Source organism: Macaca nemestrina, chromosome 19 (assembly GCF_043159975.1).
Source record: "Macaca nemestrina isolate mMacNem1 chromosome 19, mMacNem.hap1, whole genome shotgun sequence".
In the NCBI taxonomy this organism is placed as follows: domain Eukaryota; kingdom Metazoa; phylum Chordata; class Mammalia; order Primates; family Cercopithecidae; genus Macaca; species Macaca nemestrina.
The window spans coordinates 63,377,439-63,397,563 of NC_092143.1; the positions used below are offsets into that span (position 1 = coordinate 63,377,439).

General features: G+C 33.5%; 1 long non-coding RNA gene across 17 annotated transcripts in view; it reads right to left on the reverse strand.

The window, feature by feature from the left end:
- The window catches only part of LOC105465505 (uncharacterized), a 327,965-nt gene that overhangs the window by 101,488 nt on the left and 206,352 nt on the right, over positions 1 to 20,125 (reverse strand). For all 17 annotated transcript variants that reach the window (XR_011616999.1, XR_011617004.1, XR_011616994.1 and 14 more), the window contains one exon: positions 2,465 to 2,581. This is a non-coding gene — a long non-coding RNA (uncharacterized lncRNA). The remainder of the gene's footprint in view (positions 1 to 2,464; positions 2,582 to 20,125) is intronic.

The following is a 20,125-nucleotide window of genomic DNA, read 5'->3' on the forward strand; positions in this document are numbered from 1 at the left end:
AGCCACAACACCTCATCACCCACTCAGTGGGGCATTCCATCCCTTGTCCTGTGATGCCATGAGGTTATTTACTTCCCGTGAATGTTTCTTCACATTAGCTATTGAAACTGATTGGATCATTTTCTTTTTTCTTTCTTTACTTAAAAAAATTATATATATATAGTTTAAATAAATATGTATACACACATATACGTATATGTTTGTGTGTATCTATGTGTGTATATACATATGTGTGTGTGTTTTCTATAGCCTCTAAAAATCACTAAGAACAGAAATACATGGGGGTTGCCCTCATCCATTCTCTTTCCAGACATAATATGGTGTAATTCCTTTTAATAAGAAATATGAAACTTAAATAAAAGTTAATCAACATAGATAAGTATTTAGGAATTGAAAAATTTGTATTAGGGCATTTGACTGCACTATTTTAATTCTTTCCTAGTTTTATGCCACAAATTATGCCAATGTGCATAGCAACTTGTTTTAAGCTCTTCTTTTATTTAGTTGAAAGTGAAGAGTTGGAAACAATCTTACTTAGAAATGAATGTTAACTGTTCATCAGAGTCATTCACTTTTAAAACTTTTTTCTCTAATATTTCCATTCGTCTTTTTGGTACCACAGAGGAATTTGGTACCCAAAGCAACACATGTGATTCAGATACAGAATAGGTCAAAGATAGGCTTTACCTTCGTACATTTGAGAAGAATGATTGTGAAAAGGGTAAAAAGCTAATATAACATTAATTTAGGAAAGAATACAGTTGGTATATCACTGAATTAAATTACCTCCTGCCATATCAAACCAAAATGAGGTCTATAAAGGATAAGCTACTTCTGAAGATTTCATAACCACTGTATTCTTCCAACATGAAATTAATATTTAGTGAGCACCTCATGCATCAGAAGATGAGGATTCAGAGATGAACAAGACATATTTTCTGCATTCATAGAGCTTACAGTTTAATGGAAGATATTGATTCCTTAATGCAGACGTTCTATTTTGCCATGAAGTTCAAGGGCAGCATATGATCGATAGTCTCTGGCAATTGGTGATATAAAATGGAGAGGCAGAAGACAAGCAGAGCAACAGAATCACAGCACTAGAAGAAACTTTTGTGAGCTTTCTTATTATTGTCAGTTTACAAAAGAAGCCACCAAACACAGACCCAAAAAATGGCAAGTGATTTTCCCAAGGCCCCTGAGTAAAATGGCCTCCACTGTTTTTGTCTGCCCTGCATTCAATCCTCCTCCTTTTGGTAATGACATCCTATCCTTGTTTGGAGGTATTAGCCCTCCTACACTGGCTATAGTCTTGTAAACACTGCCATTCAAGGAAAACTGTCCTCCTCAGCCAAGCATAAGTATGTGTCTCAAACCAAGATAAGCAACCTCTCCCTATAATTGGTAACGGTTGGGGGTAAATCTTCTCAACAGTTTTCCAAAGAAAACTCTCTATTGTTCTTGATACTTAAGCATGATTGACTAAAAATGACCATAAATTATTTGCAATCCTTTCCTATGAGAAGTGGTTATTTCTCCACCCATTGAATCTAGGCTGAACTTGTAACTTGTTTTGACCAACGGAATGTGACTGAAATGATGATCTGCAAATACCAAGTCTAGTCATCATGGAACTTTGCAGCTTCCCCTCCACTGTTTTGGAATGCCACTGCCATGTGAAGAAACCCAAGCTATTCTCCTAGAGGATGAGAAACAACATGAAGAGAGAGACCCAGAGACAGTCACCACCAACATAAGACATGTGATTGAGACCATCTCTCACCAACAGACCCACTCACCAGTAGCCACTTAAGTGACCTCAACAACTCAACTTTAAAAGAAAAAAACATGTATCAGCAATTCTAACCAACATCGAATGCATGTGTTTCTAAGTTTTTGATTATTTCTTATTTCACTTTCAACTAAATGGAAAAATAACCTACTAAACCTAATCTAAGTTGTCATCTGATAGATAAATTAAATAATTATGTCTGATAAAACCTTGGTATGATTTTGGGTATATGCCTAGCAAGAAATTAAATAATTTGAGCCCACCCCAAATCATTGACCCACAGACTAATAAGCAACTAAGATGGTGGTTGTTTTAAGCCACTAGTTTTTGGTATAGTTTCTCACATTCTCAAAATGTTATTTAGTTATTTACTCTGTTATCTGCTCCACTCCAGGTAGGAATTAATTTCTTTTTTGGTTAGTAATCCAAAATCAGACTTTCTTGTTTACAACATAATTCTTGAGGCACACACAGATTTAAAAGAATGACCTTCTAGGCTTCCCAGGTGAAAATCCAGGATTCCTTTCTCATATTTTCTGTTGATTTCAAAGAAAATAAATAAACCCACAAGTTTTGCAGAAATGAAATTCATATAACTGAAAGTGCTTTGGGAACAAAGGGAGAAGTCAGTCAATTGAGGGAGGAGCAAATTAACTTAACTCAGAGACTTACTGTTAGTCCTTCTGTCAACATGATCACCCACCGGACTCCCTCATCTCCCTTGGAGCTGGCACTCCTTAATTTTTTTGGAGGCATCATATAGAACAAACGTATATGAAAACTTCATATCTAGAAAGGTAGAAAAAATATAAATAATATATTTCCAAGATACCTACAATGCAATTTTTTAATGATTTCTGTGCATTCTGTTTCCACAACTTCAGGAAAATTAAGGTAATGCTATAGGATAATCTCATTACCTCAAAGTGCAAAGCCATTAGAGACGATACAGTGCTAAAGGAGAGTTCAATTTAATCCATATTGACCTTCTACAGGACAAGTTTCATGACAGTGTAAAATATGAGTCATTTTCTCTCTAGAGCACAGCACATGGTGGACACACAAAATGTATGTGTTGAATAAATGACTGGTGAACTCAATAGGTAACTAATTTCAAATAGCTGGCAGACTGCTGGGCACAGAATAGAGAAACTCAATGTTTTATTTTATTGAGAATAAATGAAAGAAATAGTAATAGGATTAAATGAACAACTTAATAAGGCAAGGGGAAATGACAATGTGGCATATAGTTTAGGTATGATCTTTTTCCAGAAGAGATGAAGAGCTTCTTCTAACCATGCTGGGCAGGATATGTAACTTGGGTTGACCTGCATTGTTTCCTAAAAAGGTTTTCCTTATATTTGTGCAAAATGGCCTTTAGAAACATCATTAGTCATACTACAAAGAAAAACCTATGGAAACGTCTCCAAAGAACTGAGAGTACACTTTTTTGGTTACACTCATTCTTCTCAGCTGAAAAGGTATCACTAAGTTTATATTAGTTTTTCCAGTTTCTTGCTATAGCTGTTGGTGGACAAGGAAAACACTTTGTGTTTGCATCCGACATGCAAGTGAGAAGGGGTTAGATTATACTCATTAAATGATCAAAGCTTCAATATTTTAAGATAAACTGACTTACCTAAGGGGGTTCATGGGACTTAAGAGCAACGAAGAGAATGGTATAGTCCATTGTCCTCATGTAAGAACCAATGTTTTTCTTGTTGTTTTGTAAGGCTCTGGCTACTCGCTCTTTAAAATTGTTTGCCAAATAACATGGTTAAAGTCCATAATGCAAATTTTGATTGTACATATTTATATCTCTTATTCTTCATATGTGTTCTGTCCCTTACATTTCATAAACATATTCACTCTTTATCTTACAGAAATGCTGTAACGTATATGTTGCCTTGACTAAAAGACAATGTTCTATTTAAGATGTTCATGGGCTGAACTTCCTGTGTATGCTGAAACCTCATTTTCCTATGGCATTATCTTTTTTTATTATTATTATTTTTATTTTTTTATTTTTATTTTTTTACCATACATGTACCTCTTGTCTAGCCCTTATGGTGAAATATAAGCTTTCAAGCCCCAGCAAGACCCTTTGCAAAGTATAATTTAACACACAATTGATATAGCCCAGTCTCCCTGAATATGACAACCTTTTGTAGCTAAAATATCATTTTAGTAATTCAATCAATTACACTTAGTCACACTTAGTCTGTCTTCCTTTAATTGATTACCAAGTAGCTAATTTGAAACATCATAAATTCAAAGTAATAAATAACATCTTGTTTTTCACTTATATTCAGGAGATAGCTTTGAGTACAGAAAAATCTGTCAAAATAATATTTGATTATCTTCTTTATATCCTCAAAGTTGCTATAAAATTAGGAGTAGATATTTTGTAAAATCCTAAAATGTCCTCAAATCCAAATTCCCTATGATCTCTAATATAATAGGAGTATAATATATAATGAAGGAGGCCACTGAGTTCACAACGAGAGGGAAGAGAAATAAAAAATGAGGAGTGTATAGCTAAAATATTTTGGTAATCTACATTTTCAATCTCTGGTCCTAGTCATTTTTCTTTTTTTTACTTTTTTAAAATTTCTAATGTTCAAAACAATTATAGAGAATAAAAAATACCTTTGAACGGGCCCGGGAGCTTCATCAAATTTTAGAGTTTTGTCATATTTGCTTTAGATTTTTCAGTCAAAAAAATTTACATGTATAATTTAAGTTCCTGGATAACTCTCCCTGATCTCATGCTATTTCCTTCCTGCACATGGTAACCATTCTCCTAAAATTTTATGAGACCAATTCCCTTGCTCTTATTTCCTTCCTAGTGTTTAAAAAATCGTGCAAAAAACATTTACTGAGTGCCTATGGAATGATGTTTTAGGTCCTAAGCAGTACCCAAAACTTTTGGCTACCTATGAAAATATAATATTTTAATGTTTTTGGTGTAACTATATTGGACATGTAATTTTCATACTTTCCTGTTTTCACTCAGCATTGTGTTTTTGAGATCAAAACATGCTGATAATGCTCCTCTGATTCATTTATCTAACTGGCTGTATAGTATGTCATAGTGAATATATGACAGTTTATATTTTCTCCTGTTGATAAACAATTTAATCATGTCTAAAGTTTTTTATAAAAATGCTACAACGAACATTTGTTTACATTTCACTTTTCACACATGTGATAGAGAAGATATATACCTTAAATCAGAATCTCTGAGACAAATATTTACAACTGGAAATCTATTAGAAACTGTCAATTTGCCCCAGGTTAGATGCAAGAATTTACAAAGGTAGCACATGAGCATTCCTCAATAAAATTTCCTAGAGTTGAGACTATTTACCTAATATGAAATAGTATCTTTGTTTTAACTTTCATTTTCATTACTAGCAGGGATGAGTATAGATTATACATAAAATATATTGTTGTTCATTTCAGTTTTCTTCTAAAATGTTTTTATGACTACTTTGCCATACTCTTCAGTTGTGTTAGGATTTGTTTTTTGTTTATGTTTTTCTTATCGATTGCATAAGTTTATAAGTATTGGTTATATAATTTAAACATAATTTTTCTTGTGGCAATGTATGTGAACCATATCTTCTTTCCATTGGATTTGATTACCTATTATCTCTGTTTAGAATATTTTTGTTGAATAGAAAATTTAATATTATTTAAATTAACATTTAAATATATCAAACTATTCCTTTCTACTTTTGTAGTTTCTTTAACATATTTTATATCTGGAACTTATTAACAAATTACCCTAAATAATCATCTAAAGATTTTAACATTTAACTTTTCACATGAAGATCATTATCCACATGGAATTCGTTTTTATTAAGGATACTGACCCATCGGGTTGATTATTAAGTATTCCATTTTCCCATCAATATTTAAGTGACCCTCTTACATTTCAAATTTTTATACATGTGAAAATGTCATTTATCATTTTCTGATCTCTCCAATATGTTTGGTAAAGCTACAAGTGTCTCTTTATCAATACCACATTATCATAATTAGATTCAGTTTTTAATGTGTCAATATCTGTTAGGGTGAATCTTCTAGATTTTTGTTTTGTTTTGTTTTGTTTTTGTGGGGAGGTTTGGTTCAATTTTCTTTCTTTTATACAGATGGGATCTCCCTATGTTGTCCAGGCTAGTCTCAAACTCCTGGGCTCAAATCTTGCTTCCACTTGTTGAGATTATAGGTGTGAACCACAGCACCTGGCTAGTCCAATTATTTTCAAAGCTGTCACTTTGCTCTTTCATAGTAAATTTAGAATAAGTTAGTCAAATTTAGAAAACAATTAGTTACATTGTTGATTGAAATACTTATTAAATTTATAAATTAAGTTTTGAAATTTGATTTCTTTACAATGTTGTCTTCTGATTCATGAACATTGTTCGTCTCATACTTTATTTAGATATTCCTTCATGTCTTAGAAATGAGCTTTGTAATTTTCTTATAAGGAGTTTACGCATCTATTGCTAAATGTATTCCTAGGTATTCTAGGGTTCTTATTGCTTTGGTTGCTAGGGTTGCACTGCCATATATGTACTAATTATTTTGTTAATTATCTTGTGTCATTCACAGTTAATCATACATCATTTGCATGCAAAGGCAATTTTGCCTTTTTCTTTTCAACTCATATAGCTTTACTCCTTTTTTTATCTTATTTTGCAGGCTGAAACTTCCAGAACAATGCAGAATAAAAGCAATATCAGAGGGCACCCTTGTCTTTTTAAAATTTAATTAGAAGACTTTTAATGTTACTCCATGAATTTGATTTGCATCTAATATTTCTAAAAATATATACTTCTTGATAGTATGAAAGATTCTTCTTCATTAATTTTCTAAGTCCTATTATATTTGTGTAACTTTTGTTGCATCTGTCCATGTGTCTATGTTATGCTCCCATTGTGTCACTAAATGTTGCATTAAGTGAACCACGACACCAGCTCAATTCCGATGTTACCTGTGAAGACACTGGTTTCAGGAAGTATAATTACTACAGAGTATATAGAAGTGGTCTTATCTTAGTTATTCACTACCTGTATGAATGTTTAGAATGTTTCCAACTGACCTAACTAAATTGCTTAATAATCTGTATATATGAGTAAATATAATCTTTGGCATTAATAATGCAGGTTTGTTATCCTTAGTATTATTAGGAAAGTTTTATGATATATTTTGCTTCCAGGAATCTTTCTTTGCATATGTAAAAGCTTCTGCAAAACAATACGCATTTTTCCCCGCTTAGAATTATGTACAAGTTAGAAATTATTGAAGCAATAATGACTTAAAACTTAATACACTAGGTCAAAATTTTATGCATCAGTCATCAAAAGAGCTGAGAATTAGCAAGTTAGCATCATCTAATAACTATAATTTATTATATCAGTAACTTAAATAATATAATTATTGCCACTATAAAAAACTGGTGAAAACAACACACTAATATTCTGTCATTATGAAATTATCTCTTATGTTCATAATAAACACTATTGGCAGGAAAAAAAATGATAAAAGTTTTTCTCTCAGTCAAGCTAAGATGTTAATTTCTATTTTATTAATGAAAAGGGTAGTTTGATTCTTTGGATTAAGAAACGAATTCAATATTTCAGGTTAATACCACTCTGCAATATTTCTTTTAGGAGACTCTCTGCAGACTGCAAAAAGGACCTCATTTGAATAAACTGAGTATGTGAATGCCCTATAGAGCTGTTATGGAGAAAGAGGTAATTTCCCTTTGCCCTTTTCCACTACTCTTTTTTTTATAGCTATACAGAATGTTATAATATTCCTAAAGACAGAGAAAGATGCTCTACATAGCTTGAATTACTGAACACATAAAGATTTAAAGGTTAGCCTTGAGGGACATTATTACACTTCAGGTCAATAATACCTACTAACCTTTTCCATATCTATTGGAAATAAATAGAAATTCTGTAATACTGAATTTTACTCTAACTAAAAGTTTCTACAAAGTCTGCTTTGAGGCTAGGAGCTTGGGAAAGTGTTCCCAGGAGGATTCTCTATAAGAAGACCAGGAGCATATGGGAAGCCAGCAGTTTCCCCAACAATGTCTCTGGCTTTCATTTAAAAGAAGGTGCTGATGGGGCTCTTTCCTCCCAGTGAAACATTCCAGGATAACTCAGCTGCCAGACTTGTTCCTGTCGCCTTTTAAAGTGGTCCATTTCAGAACAGGCTGTTGATAAAATTGCTCATTTTATGGCTTTTTTGAAAGATAGGTTTAATAAAAAGGAATGTTCCTGTAGCTCTGATGAGCTAGTCTCTCCTCTGTTCCAAGGAGCTAACAAACAAGTCATGTCCTGCCTAACGACAATATGACTTACATTAATAAAGTCTTATCAGCCCTAACATGACCTGTGAATTCTACTGTAAACAGAGGGATGCTATGCTATCCAAAGACAGCAGCGCTGACTGGGGGAAATTAGAAACTCTGTACCCCTTCCGATTGGTCACCAGCTCTGGGCCATTATGGACCTTAATTTCCTCGCTGGTAAAGTATGATTGCTGGACCAGAGGCAGTTTGGACACACTTTTGTTCTAATTATAATATATGTCCACAGGATCCATGAATACAAGGATACAGTATTTTTTCAAGTTTTAATATTTTTACATGTACTCCTGCTCTAAATACATTAAACAGTGGTTATATATATATATATATAATTTTTGATTTATGCATTGAGGTCTCTCTCTATATAAAGGATATGTGACAGAGAGTATATATAGTCTGCAAAGTAAGGCAAAAATATTTACTATCTGACCATTTACAAAAAAATTTTGAATACTCCCTGCTAGGAAATATCTTAGTTACCTTCTAAATTTATCCATGTATATCTTATTGCTATTTGGCCAACTTGTGATATTTAGGATTTTTAAGATATATATTTCCACTATCTGTTTTTACTGTTTTGTTTCCCTGTTTTTGTGTCCCGTGGTGAGCAAAATATACAGTAGACCATGTAAGTTTATTTTCCTTTGTAGTTTTCACTTCTTTTGTCTTCATTAAGAAATGGTTTTGGCCTAGGCTAATACAATTATTTTTCTATATGGTGTTGATAAATTTTTATGCCTTTGTTTTGTAAATTTAACTCTTTAATATCCCCTGGAAATGATATTTGTATTTGATATGAAGCAGAAATTAAGATTTAATTTTTTTCTCTCTATGAATTACCAATTATTCTGTCCCTTTTATTAATCTGTAATGTCATCACTCTCATAAATCAATACCTACATTAACATAAATTAGTTTCTAAATTTCAGTTCAATTAATCTATTTATGTATCCTATGTCAATATTAACGTATTTTAAATATTATTGCCCTATAGAGATATAAATTAGTATAGTCATATTGGAACCTAATTTGGTATTATCTAGTAAATATGAAGATGTACATATTATAAAACCCAGAAATTTCATTCACAGAAATATATCATAGAAAATCGTGTGTGTTTGTATATGTACACATATGTACATAAATGTATGTGCACATGTATATTTGTACATGTATACAGATATAGAGAGACAAACAAAAAGTCTCCAGAAGCATTGTTTCTTACAGCCATAATTTGTTAACAATGCAAACTCCCACAATAGAAAAGCAAATCATCTTAAAACAGTCTTCTCATACACAATATAGTAAAACTGAACCAACTACAACTTCTTGTATCTCGTAAAAGTTATATTGTGCAAAGTCACAGAATAATTTGTACAGTAGCTTGCACTTACATAAAGTAAAAAAAAAAAAATGCAAATCTAAGTCTTTCACTGTGTAAATATACATTCATATGTGTTTAACATAAAAATAAAAAACAAGAAAATAATAAGCTAAAAAGGTAGGATTATGTTTACCTCTGAGGAAAATAGAGGGCTACAAATTCAGAGAGAAACTGACAGGGGTTTCCAAGGAATTACTAATATTCTATCAGCGAAAATATTTACACATATTTAAAATGTATTATAAATAAATAGATGGAAAATAAATTGATTTTAGGTGGAGAGATAGAAGGGTCCCTGATTCTAAATCTAATGCATTCACCATTACATTACATTTATTTTATAGTACGTTAGATTTTTATACAAGTTATTAAAATTTAAAAAATTTTCTTTATTTAGAACCACCATTATGTTATATTTCCATTTCTTCAGTGTGATGGTTAATACTGAGTGTCAACCTGACTAGACTGAAGGATGCAAAGTATTGTTCCTGGGTGTGTCTGTGAGGATGTTGCCAAAGGAGATTAACATTTGAGTCAGTGGACTGGGAAAGGCAGACCCACCCTCAATCAGCTGCCAGCACGGCCAAAATAAAAGCAGGGAGAAGAATTTGCAAAGACTAGACTGTTTTAGTCTTCCAGCCTCCATCTTTCTCCCGTGCTGGGTGCTTCCTGCCCTCAAACACCAGACTCCAAGTTCTTCAGTTTTGGGAATCGGCTGGCTTCCTGGCTCCTCAGCTTGCATACGGCCTATTGTGGAACCTCATCTTGTGCTCATGAGTCAGTACTCATTAACAAATTCCTCTCTCTATATACATCTCTCCTATTAGTTCTGTCCCTCTAGAGAAGCCTGACTAATACATTGAGTAGGTATTATGTATCATGCAGAATGGAAAGGGTTTTTACAAGAATAAATTTTAATATTAATCTCCAACTTTCAAGGTAGTTTGTGAAGATCAGATAAATTTACAATCTGCTCCAAATATCACAGCTAGTAAATGACATACTTGTCTTCTAAACCTCATTTTATCTGGTTCTAAATAATATACATTTCAAAAGTACAATTCTGGTGTATTATAAGACACAAGTGCTAGATTGCATAATATTATATCTTTTAATTTGGATTATGAATGAAACTGTTTTCATGAGCCATGGGAATTTGTGAAAAAAATGGATTGAGATTGGAGTTCAAAATTGGACTATATTTCTTATGACATAGTCTTAGTTTATTTATTGTGAAAGGACTCAGTTATCTCTACTAGCTCAGGTGAAAAACTACAAACAGTTTGAAATAATTAATGTTTGCTTGTAGAGTATAACTGATTTGGAGTTATATCAGCCTCTCAATGAATTCTTTCCAACTGCCAGTTTAAATCTTAATGTAAGTGTAGCTGAGAAAGTTTGTCATTTCTGCATTCCCAAGATCAGTTGGCCAATCATGGTGATCTAAACCATTATATGAACTCAACTGAAATATAAAATGCCTGAAGCTAAACATGCCTTCTTTTCAAGACTTTCTAAGAGGAGTTTTGTTTAAGCTTTGGGGCTGCACCGGACATCCTTAGGGAAACAAAATCTATAAGCAAAAGAGAGAAAAATAGAGTGGACCTATCTTCTTGTGAAGTCCTCGTAATGTCTGGTAATCAGCCAGATATTTCCCACCTGATAATCTAATTCACCCCTCCCAATTCTATGGGTTAAGTATTATCACACCATTTTCACACTTGTGAGGAAAGACTCAGATTAAATCATCAGTCAGTATGCTTCAGGTGGCAAGTAGTTAAAGTCAACAATCAAAGAAACCTTGCACTTTTGATCTAATGTTGCATCACAACTCTATTTTTGAACTGTGTAGAGTAGTATAGTAGCTACTAAAATAGTAGAAATATAGTAGCCACTAGACATTTGTGATAGTTGAATACTTGAAATCAGACTAAACCAAACTGACTTGTGCTATACATTTCAAATGCACACCAGAGTTCAAGGAATTAATACAAAAAAACCCACAAATGCAAAATATGTAAAAACATGAAGTGATTTTTTAAATCATATTGGATTAATGTAAAATTATAAAAATTAATTCATGGATTTCTCCATGCTTTCAAAAATATTGCTAATAGAAAATTTATACATACGAAGTTTGTGTTTTATTTCTTTTGGACAATGCTGGTGTAGACTCTTTAATAGGGAGCCAGGGAAATTTAGTTTTGAAAGACACTTGTGTTCCTTATTGTTTGTGATACCTTAAGCCAAATCTTAGTTTAACTGAGCTGTGTTTTTTCATCTAACAAATGTAGATAATAACATATGCCCTGCAGGGCTTACACTGGGTCTAGAGGCAACATATGTAAAGCATTCTCCAAGCCTCTATACCATAAGGGGCACTTTGAGATGAAGTAATAGTAATAATCTGTATAAAATTTTAAATTCTACATTTTGAAGCCCTTTGGACTCCAAACACTATACTTTTTCCACTTCCCATATGGTTTCCTGATCAAAAAAGTTGATAGTATGCTCAACATCATGAGACCTCAAGAGGAAGTGAGAAGGTAAGAATATTAAATAAGAATATTCATATAAGCAAATGAGTATGCAATGTGGACCCTCGAAAATAAATGATGGCAAAACAATAAACTTTGAGTTTGGTTTCAGTGTGTTTTTATTGTTGGCAATGAGGTTTTCAGCACTATTTGCTATAATCTTCCCACAGATAATCACTATTTAACATTTTCTCGCAATTCTGCTTAATAAATATACTTTTTATATGCAAAATCATTCAGAGGTTAAGCCCTTAGCTGTTACTTATAAATTATGTAGCTATACATCATATACCAATTTTAGGTCCACCTAGGCAGAACTACATAAAAAACATGCCTGTAAGTGTTAACTAGGGCTACAAGCATTCACATAGAGGCCTTTGATCAATTCAAGATTTCTTGTAGATATTTAAACTTTTATTCTATGAGGAAGACCATATATGCATTTTAGCATATACCATTATAGAAAATAAATTATACAATTTATATTATGGTTATGATATTAATCTACAGATTTCTTTTCACCCAGAAGTTCATACTAATGTTCAACCAGAGTAGCTGACAAACACTTCTAATCTGTTTGAGGCCTTCTTTGGCAGTCCCATGTTATTTTCCTTTTGTAGAGAGGATCTACTTAGGATCTATTAACTGCAGGCAATCTGTGCATTAAAATGACAATTATTAAGGACAAGTCCTCATCAGGTAATAGCTGCTACGAAGGCTCTACTTCCCACCAATAAACTCCACTGAAGGCTATTTACCTAATTTTCTTATTATGCCAGAGCACTGTGACATTCTCCAAGACAGTTTCTCTAATCTAATCACTCTTTATCTGTATTCTTTCAAATGAGAGACCAGCATGTGGTGCTTCTATGATGATCAGAAAGATATTTTAAGCAATTTTTGGCATGGAAAGTCACTTTTGGATTCAAATCTGAGCTGAAAGGGATATGTCATTGCAGAAATGAGGACTCTGTGACACTTCCTGTGCCACACCATGAAATCTCTCCTCTGTAGCTGCTCAGAGACATTAACATCTAATTACTTTCTGCTCATAATTGTGAATGTTACATTTGCAAACAGCTATTTTCTAAGAACTAATATGGCTATTTGTGTCCAGAATCATCTCCATGTTCTTTATTTTCTCTGGGCTAATTTTGAGAAGGTTGTTTACATCTTGAACAATCGTTTGTATAAAAAAAGTACAAAATGAGGGAATGTCAAAGGGACTAGCACCAGGTTTGATGCTTTGCCTGTTAAGTCAGGTTCTTCCTCACTGAAAGTGAGTGTGTGTGTATTTTAAATGTGTATATATATAAAAAACTATGTATGTATATATGTATGCATTTATGTATGTATATAAAGGGGGGTGTGTGTGTGTGTGTGTATACAAACTATATATATAGCCTGATGGAAGCTTCAGTCCTTCAAGAAACTCTCACAACAGCAGATGTTTCAGCTGGTCTGGCATGCTCTCTTCTCCCTCAGTGGAAAGCAGGGATGATTCTCTTTGATTTGGCATGAATTCCCAAGACTAATATCACAGCGTGCTCTGCTTCCTGCCTGTGGATACAAGGTTCCATTGCAGAGTGCCAAGGGTTTAACAATAGTTAATCTCTTAAGAAAAGCAGGTGGCCCTTGCCACTACTACTTCTATTATTGTCTAAGTTCCCCTGAGTCTCTGCCAGTTTCTTGCCTGTCAGACTTGGCAGAAGCCCAGAGTTTGACTGACTTCGCTGTTACCCCCTCATGACTCATTTTTAGTGCCCATCTTTTCTCACGTTGTTTTTCATTGTCAGTGTCCAAGAACACCCTTGAATGTGAGTTCCATTTTGAAAAACATATGTTCCGCGGCTTCTTTTTTCCCTAGATCAACCCCATCTCAGTGACTGCGTTCTCTAATTCTCTTGTGCAATGGAAATGCTAGCATGAGAGAAGGCGCCAGCACCACCTCCAAATCTGCAGACATCCACCCTTTAATGTAGAAAATCACACGGACCATGCCACATGAAATCCACAATTCGTATTATTCATTTGAGAATATATCATGATCAGAAAGCATATTCATATTCAAAGTTTAAGGAACTGTCTTTTTGTGTAACTTAAAGCATACACATTCCAAAATAATGACACAACATTATTGTTGGATAACACAATAATTATCCAACATTCCTTGACTATCACTAAAAGTAGTAAAATTGGCATGTGTTCTTCTTTCTGCTTCAGCTGCTGGTTGTAAACCCTACCTGAACACCTACAGACATAATCTGTGGCTTTATACTAGAGCTTGTTATAAACAAGCAGTATAACAGGGACCATAATTTTCCACAAGGAAAAATTGTAGGAGACATACTTGGTTCTCACTTAACTTCAGAAACATCAACAGATACCCAAGACTCTTCAAAAACTGATTCACTGTCTTGAGAATAAGTTGCAATTAAATAGATTCATTCATATGTATGCACTATTGTATTGAAAACTGGAAAGGCTTTGGAGTAGCAGAAACAAGTAAAAGAGGAAAGATTTTGCTAGCGAATGTGAATTGTACTGATGGCCATTCTGGATTTATTTTAGAAAGCAATGTATCAAGAGGGCAATAAGAAAGAAATCTATGTATATTTTTGTACTTATATGGTTTGTGTATTCATTATTCACCTGTTTATTGGGAAATGTATGCTTTTAAGGAAGTTACTATAAAAATTGCACAGAAAATATAAATACAGAAAATCTAATTTGGTGATAATTTCTATGGTAAACTTTCTAGCTGAAAGTAATGATAGCTAATTTTTATTAGGTTACTGAAATTTAGATACTGTTTCTCATTCCTGTGAAGAATCTAAATGACCACTTAGCATGAAGTAGAGATCCAACAAATGTTTGTAATACATTCTAAATGCCACACAACACAGATGCCATTGGAAAACTTTTCAAGTTGTATGTAACACAGATATATAAAGAGATATCTCCTAAGATCTGAACAAATAATAATAACTATTTTTAAGTTTAAACTATTAAATTATACATGTAGGACACTAGAAGGAATACACTGAGAAGAAGTGGAAGAAATATATCAACATGTTATTTTTGTTTTTATTATAATGTTATTTATAAATTTGAAATAACATTACTTTTCCTCCCTAGTCCAATTTTCATTCTTCCCATACATCTTCATTTCCTCATTCCCTAGGAGAACATCATGGAGTTTATGTTTTTCTTTATAGTCTACATTTCTGAAATACACACACACACACACACACACACACACACACACACACACACTCCACACACAGAGAGAGACACCCCAAATAGAGCATGGTATAGTATCAGTATGGATTTAAATAAACATAAATGATATGAACAAGGGAAAGTTTCTGCAATTTGTTCTTTGCATTCAAATAAATAATTAAAAGTCATATCTATACTCATTCATTTAGAGTTAATTCATTCATTACCCTGCTGTATAGGGTTTCCTCAATTATTTCTCTAACAGAATATAGTTGTGTTCCACTTTTTCTCTCACAAACAATGCTACAATTAAACATATTTTGATGTGACTTCCTGAATATATCATGCTAGAGATTTTTGGGTTACACATCTAGTAATACAATTGTAGTGTTATATGATACAGGCATACCTTAGAGACATTGCAGATTTGGTTCCAGACTGATTCAATAAGGCGAGTATCACAATAAAGTGAGTATCACAGATTTTAAGGTTTCCCAGTGCATATAAGTTATATTTACACAATACTGCAGCCTATGAAGTGTGCAATAGTGTTATGTGTAAAAAACAATGTATAGACTTTTATTTTAAAAGACTTTTTTTTTTTTGCTAAAAAATGCTAACACATTTGAGCCCTTGGAGAGCCAGAATCTTTTTGCTGCTGGAGAGCCCTGCCTCAGTGTTGATGGGGGCTGAAGGTTGGAGTGGCCATACTATTTCTTAAAATGAGAAAATAATGAAGTTTGCCACATTGATTGACTCTTCCTTCCACAAAGTATTTCTCTGTAGCATACAATGCTATTTGGTAGCATTTTATCCACAGTAGAACTTCTTTCAAAATTGCAGTCAATCCTTTCAAATCCTGCTGATGCTTTATCAACCATGTTTATGTCATATTCTAAATCATTTGTTGTCATTTTACCAATGTTCATAGCATCTGCACCAGGAATAGATTCCATTTCAAGAAACCACTTTCTATTTTCATCCATAAGAAGCGACTGCTCATCCATTAAAGTTTGATCACAAGATTGCAGTAATTCAGTCACATCTTCAGGCTCCATTTCTCATTGTTGTTTTCTTGCTATTTCCACCATATCTGGTTACTTTTTTCACAGGAGTCTTGAACCCCTCAAAGTTATCCATGAGGACAGGAATCAACATCTTCCCAACTCCTATTATTGTTGATATTTTGATGTCCTCCCATAAATCACAAATGCTCTAAATGGCACCTAGAATGGTGAATCCTTCTCAGAAGATTTTCGATTTGCTTTTCCTATATCCACAGGGGGAATCATTATCTATGGCAGCTACAACCTTTTGAAATGTTAATAAGACTTGGAAATTGAAATTCCTCTTTGACCCAGGAGCTGCAAGAATGTATGTTGTGTTAGCAGACATGAACACAACATTAATCTCCTTGTACATCTCCATCAGAGTCCTTAGATGACCAAGTGAATTGTCAATGAACAGTAATGTTTTGAAAGGAATCTCTCTTTTTTAGCAGTAGTTCTCAAAAGTGGGCTTAAAATATTCAGTAAACCATACTGTAAACAAATGTACCATCATCCAGACTTTGTGGTTCCATTTATAGAGGACACACAGGCATAGAAGATTTAGCAGCATTCTTAAGTAACCTAGGGCTTTGAGAATGATTAACAAGCATTAGCTTCAACTTTAATTCACCAGCTGCATTAGCCCCTAACAAGAGAGTCAACCTGTTCTTTCAAACTTTGAAGCCAGGCATTCACTTCTCTTGCCTATCTATGAAAGTCCTAGGTAACATCTTCTTCCAATAAAAGGCTGTTTGGTCCACATTGAATAGTTATGTTTTCTATAACCACAGGCTTCATATCATAATCCTGAGAGATACAGTCTCACATACCATAATCATAAATGTTGAAACCTCGACATATCCAAATCCCTAAAGTCTAAAATTCCAAACATACAGAATCCCCAAAACCAATCACAGGATAGTTGCATCATCTTCAGTGGAACTATTACCTTGTTATTGTCTTTATTTGGAAATTAGATATGGTTTAAGGAGATACATATGGGTGTTGTATTAGTCCGTTTTCACGCTGCTGATAAAGACATACCCAAGACTGTGTAATTTATAAAGCAAAAGAGATTTAACGGACTCACAGTTCCACATAGCTGGGGAGGCCTCACAATCATGGCAGAATGTGAAAGTCACATTATAAATGGCGGTAGGCAAGAGAGAATGAGAGCGAAGTGAAAGGGGAAACCCCTTATAAGCCTATCAGATCTCGTGAGACGTATTCACCACCACGAGAACCGTATGGGGGAAAAGAAGAACCAGTTTCTCTCTCAGATCTGGGACAGACTTTTCTTCTGCTGCCTTGGACATCAGAAATTTGACCCCATGAAAGTACATTTTCACAACATTGACTTTGTATGTGATCATTGTGCATATCTTTAAAAACACTGAAACTTCCTCAATAAATGAAAATATGTCCTTTTTATATATCTACATTTGTGAAAGATAAAATTTCTTGAAATCTCAGCTCTTTGGGCTGGACTGATCTTCTACTCAGACCACTGATATTTTCACCATACCAGCTATGCAGCTGTTCTGGTTTCTTATCATTCATGTGTTCACTGGAGTAGAATTCTTAATTTCCTTCAAAAACTTTTCCTGTGCATTCACAATTTGACTAATTGTTTGATGTAAAAGGTCTAGCTTTAAGCTTATCTTGGCTCTTGACACACCTTCCTCACTAAGCTTAATCATTTCTAGCTTTTGATTTAAAATGAGAGATGTGTGACTCTTCCTTTCACTCCAATGCTTAGAGGCTATTGTAGGGTTATTAATTGGCCTCATTTCAATATAGGAAATAGAAATGCTCAGGTGAGAGAAAGAGAGGGAGAGACAGCAAATAGCGGGTCAGTGGTGCAGTCAGAACACACATAACATTTTTTCCATTAAGTTCACCATTTTATGTGGGAGCAGTCTGTGGCCCTTCAAAACCACTGGAATAGTAACATCAAAGATCAGTGATCACAGATCATCATAACAGTTATAATCATAATCAACAAGATAGAAATATTTCCAGAATTACCAAACTGTGACAAAGAGACACAAAGCGAGCTGTTGGAAAATGACACCAGTAGACTTGCTGGGCACAGGGTTGCCACAAACCTGCAATTTATTTTTTAAAAAATGCAATATATGTGAAACAAAACAAAGCAAAGCATAATAAAACAAGGTACACTTACATATATTGATTTTATAGATATTTCCAGTAGAATATTTAACAAACCTACACTCCTATGGTGTTTCCTTTATCTTTACCAATAGTTAATACTCGTAATCTTTATAATTTTTATCAATAGAGTGGTTCTAAAATAATATCTCATTATTTTTGTGATTGTATTTTAATGTTTTTTCTTCTACGTTTTTCTAAGTATTCTTTAATAACCATATATTTATTTAGAAAAAGATACAACTTATTTTAAAATTTTTTCTTTCATTTCACTTTAGTATTTATTTTAACATTATGTTGATTCCTATGATTACAGTGATAGATTTTCTTTTTATAAAAAAGGTATACCTATCATTCTTGCCCTTACAGGACTTTCAGTCTAATCAGGCAGACAGGTATGTAAAAAAAAAAAAAATAGATTATTTCTTGGTAACTACAAAAATAAAAGTATATGGGAGCAGAGAATTAGGAGAGATTGGCTCTAAGGGAGGCATTTCCAGAGAATCCTTCTGGAGATGTGATGGATGAGTTCATATTAACTTTTCTTTGAGCAAGTTGTAGGCTTCTGTTGAGGATCTAGGTTAATAGAACTGCTTAAAAAAATAACATACAGACATAAATATGTGGTATACGGCAGAATGATTTGAAGATAAGTGAACATTGAGATTCATTATAAGAAACAGGATCAGAATAAATTAGTGTGTGCAGGTGCCCCTCTTTGAGACCTCACAAATGACCCACTGTGTTAAGTCCCCGTTCAGATTTTCTGGGACTGTGACAAAGAACCAGGTTACAGCAGAAATGGGAGCTGATAGTGACAGCCTATTAAAAGTTTCCCACACTTCTGATCAGAGAATCGCAATAGAGATAGTTGCATGCCCTCCTGGCAGTGATGGATGACAGTACCATAACTCTGTAGATGGGCCAACGCTTTCTGGTCCACCAAGCACTTTCAAGTTATTATGTTATTTATCATTCTGTATTCTCAGTGAATGAAAGAAATAAGTCTCAGAAAAATTTGAGTTGTCTACAATCACAGAACTAAAAATGTAACTCATTTGAAATGAAAATATGAAATTTTGAACTCTAAACTCATCCTTTATAGAAGTTCCTCTATTTTCCCTCTTCTAGGACATACTTCTAAATGTAGATACTTGCCCATAAATTTTACATAATAGGTAGGTAGATAGAAAAAATTAGTAAGACATTTTTGAGTACCCATTTCCTTAGGAGAATTTTGAGTAATATAAAGATTGTACATTTGTAGTAATACACCATAATACATAAGGTCCTGTTCCTTAAATTTTGCATTTTTCCTTGCAGTTTGGAATTTGTAGGTACATAACTAGTGCTTAGAATTGCAAGTGCATTCAATAAAGCTAATGATTGACTAAGAATGTTTCAGCCAGTAAGGAGTTATAATCAAATTAATAAAGGTAGCTTGGGGAAAAAATGTCATTTTTGTTTTTCTTTGTAATGAAAACTGATTTAATGAGACAGTCTTAGAAGAATATTCATCTATGTATCCATTCAACAAATATTTTTTGAGCACTCACTATGTACCAGTCAAGGTAAGTA